Source organism: Arachis ipaensis, chromosome B1 (assembly GCF_059453495.1).
Source record: "Arachis ipaensis isolate K30076 ecotype BB chromosome B1, ASM5945349v1, whole genome shotgun sequence".
Lineage (NCBI taxonomy): Eukaryota > Viridiplantae > Streptophyta > Magnoliopsida > Fabales > Fabaceae > Arachis > Arachis ipaensis.
In genome coordinates this window covers 3,015,164-3,019,334 of record NC_142436.1, presented here as the reverse complement: position 1 = coordinate 3,019,334, position 4,171 = coordinate 3,015,164, and the positions used below count along the sequence as shown (strand labels likewise).

The 4,171-nt window shown below is 28.1% G+C and overlaps 1 pseudogene; it reads right to left on the bottom strand.

Annotated features, from left to right (window-relative positions):
* Positions 1-3,096: 3,096 nt before the first annotated feature.
* LOC107644294 (agamous-like MADS-box protein AGL80 pseudogene) lies at positions 3,097-3,792 on the bottom strand (annotated as a pseudogene).
* Positions 3,793-4,171: the final 379 nt, after the last annotated feature.

The window sequence follows — 4,171 nt, the reverse complement described above, 5'->3', positions numbered from 1 at the left end:
TAAAAATCGATAGCATACTCGTTGATTTTAATTTGAAAAAAAAAACGTCTTAGTCGTCGATTTTATATATTAAATCTATACCCTCCATTTATTTTTCAAAAGTGATTAAGACCGTTTAAATGTATCGACGATAAAATGTGTCGATATTTCAAATAATAAAATAGACGCTATGTTCGTCGATTTTAAAATAAAAGTATTTTCCTCTCACGATCCGTCGACAATATGTCGATAATAAGAGAACAGTTAATGGATTACCAAAAAAATCGATGACTTTGCTGTCAATTTTAATATTTTATTTTTAATTATCATTTTTAATAATATCGACAGCAAGCCGTCGAAAAATATCGACGGGAGAGATAACCGTCGATTTTTAGCATCGAAAAATACACTTTTTCTTGTAGTGATTCTCATTTAATATTCTCAATTAGTATATTATTATTATATTCTTGGTGCTAGCAAAAAAATAATAATATTCTATTTGAATTAATATTATTATTTATTTGATCGAATCAAAATAATAATTAAATAATTCTACAGCAAAGAGTAGAACACTCGTTAGTGTGTGATTCCATAGGTTCAATACTAAGCGGGTAGTAATTAGTAAATTAGTCATACTCAATTTACTAATTAAGATTGGCGTCTAGCAACACTTCCTAACGACCCTATAGTATGAAGTAATATATTTTTACTAAGAACCTAAGAAGAACAAAGTATAATTCCTTCCATCTTTCTAACTCTTGATTAACCCTCAAAGTATTATTTAATTGTCAAAATTCTAACTTGTTACTATTATTATAATGAATTGTGAATAACTTAAGAAACTCATTTCTTCATTCATTCAGTCCCCTTAGCCAAGATTTTATTCATCTCAGTCATTATAATCATAGAGCTCAAACTCTTTACCGAGAGTTGACAGATTTCTTGACTAATCATTAATTCTACAAATATTTAAATAATACCCAATATATCCATTAAACTAGCACCCTAGGGTATTAGGTGCCTAGAATCAAAGTATAATAAATACATTATTAATTACGATGACAGTTGCAGGTCAAAGGAAACTCTATTACTATGTTCATCTTGAGAATATCCCATTGACAAATATGTGATAATTATAACCATTAGGAATTTTTGAAGTGAGTCAGTTCAATGGCCATATCTCTATATGTACCATACATATATAATTTAATAAATGAGATCTATTAATCTTCATTTAATGAAGACCATATATATATATATATATATATATATATATATATATATATATATATATATATATATATATATATATTTTGGATTATTAATCTTCATTTAATAATCTTATGACCAAGAATATTTTAGATTAAATTATAAAAGATTTATCTCTCAATATTATGATCACTATCACAATGATAAATCTATAAATTTAATCAAGGACCTTATTATATTAACCCTTTAATGTAATACCAATAACAAATTATTTGACACATGATAGATTAATAAATTGGAATGTGGTTATATTACTTATTCCCAACAAATTAGGATAAGATTTTATTCTTTAAGAGCCGTAATTATTCATTTTATAAGTTATACTTTACACAAATCTAAGCATACAATTATTGATCAAGCTAAGAAATAAATGATAGAGTAATGTTACATGATCAATAGAATTTATCATTTTCGGTCAACGGTTAACCAACAATAATATTTTTATACCTAATATCCAAAAAATATGGTATTAGCTAAATTTAAACCCCAAACTTTAAACCTTAGATCCTAAGTATAAAAATAAGGTTTCGATTCAAAGTATTGGCTAACACTAATACAAAAATATTATACCTAATATTTCTCTATGTGGTATGAGAACAAGTTTTCATTTATTAAAAAACTCTATTTATTATTAATTATTTATTACAAACGGGTATATATTATAATAAAAATAATCCGTAAATATAAAAAATTGATCACCAATCCAACTATCATGTATATATTTATTATTTTTGTACATTAGTTTAACAAAATTAATTAATCATCAGAATAATTAAACTTAACATAATAGAATAATCAAATATTTTATGAAAATATAATTAACCTTTTTTATAAACACCAAATATGTATGAAAAATACTAGGAGACCAACACTCCTAGGAGGGAAAAAAAAAGAAAAGAAAAGATGGTTAATATTAGTTTAAATTAAATGTAAGACACTTAAAAAAAATATTGCCTACCTAATACTTAAGCTTGTAAAGATGATGAGCATTGTTATTTGTAAGATATTATAAAAATGGGAACAAAAATATTGTATGGAGACATAAGTTTCCCTCTTGAAAAAAATTGGAATAGGGACGAAGACTATGCCTAAGTATTATAGACTATAGAGTGAGTTATTGAAAAGGATTACACAAAAGAGAAGTCTTTAAATGAATTTTCTCATTCTCGGTGAATGTATGTCAACACTTCCGTGAAATATATGTTTTTAATTTTATAGCAGCAAATGTGTCAAATATCCTATTTTATATCTTTGTAAATTTTCATGGTCCAAAAAGTAAATTAGGAAAGAAAAAAAAGTAGAAGAAAAAAGAAAGAACACTTTTTTTTCCGATTTCTCACGGTATTTCTCTAGTTTAGTAGGCTAAGAATTAATTCGTCGTGAATCAAAGTTCCATTTAAGGGTTTGTCGCTGGCCCATAGATTACTGTGTGTATAAGACGAGATTTGAATATTCGATATTTGCTTAAGCAGCCTAGTGAACTAACCACTAGATCAATTCAACTTGGTTAAAACACTTTTTTTATTTATACTTAAGCACTTATTAAGCAGGAAAATGAAGAAAATATACATCAAATAAAAAGATCCAAAAACACTAATACAACTTCATCAAATACCCCACAAATGATAATACTTCTTACCACCAATACATTTCATAATAAAAAAGTACACTTGAGTTGTGCAAAAGAAAAAAAAAAACATGCATAAGAAATTCAAAACTACTAAACTATGATGGTGTAAGAAAGAGACATCTAATAATAATGACAAACATAACATTAAAATCAACCCACATGGGACAAACTCATCATTGCACACCCCACTAAGCATGGTTGGTTGGTTTGTTTGTTTTTCAAGGATTGAATGGGGTTGGGCAATAATCATTTTGGAAATTATTAGCAGCATCCACAAATGGAAATACACCACCATTGATGATATTGTCCACTTGAGCTTGCTCTCCATTGATGATATTATCCACAAATGGAAATACACCACCATTGATGATATTGTCCACTTGAGCTTGCTCTCCATTGATGGTTGCTACTCCATTATTATTGCTACTAGTCCCTTCTTGCCCTTGAAGCTTGCTAATTTGCTTGTTGACCTCGTTGATATTTTGATCAATGATCCATGCAAGATCATTGAGATCAATTATGGTGGCATTGTCAAGGGATTGGTAGCCACCTAAGGATTGAAACATGAGATTGTTCATTTCTTTCTTTCTATTCTCATTCTTTAATTTCTTTAGTTGATCTTGGCCTTTTTGGATCCTTTGTCTCAAGAAGCTCTCTTGAGACATCATTTTCTTGCTTTGTTCTAATTCAGGCATCTCCTTAAATCTAGAGATCACTCGGTTCACCCCTGATGGCGATGGCCATACTTCTGGCTGTGGATCATCAGAGGTATAGATTATAGCACAAGCATCAACCCCGCAAAGAGTGCTAATCTCATCAGCCTTTTTTATCAGACCACTTTTCCTTTTCTTTTGTGTTGCCCTCCTCTTTGAATCATTTGCTATATATTTGAGCTCCACTTTCTTTCTAGCCATAACGATGATATGGTGATCTGAAAGATGAAAAATCAAGAATGAAAAGTTATTTATTTTTATTGTGACTCAATTTCTGCTATTGCTCTATTCATGTTGTTTATATAGGATAAATTTTTGATACGCATACAAGTTGAATATCTTAGGTAGCATGTATGTGCATGGTTGCCATTGTACAAAAATTCCTTATTTAATTAGAGGGAATTTAAAATAGATTTTCTTTAAATGCATTGCCATATGTGGACGATATCAGAAAATCTAAATCTTTTAATGTTTCGTAACAAACAAAACAAATGGAAATGTTTAATAATAAAAAAATATTAGTAAAAAACAGTTAAAGCTTGCCTTGTTTAACATTTATTAATTGTTAACAATTAATATA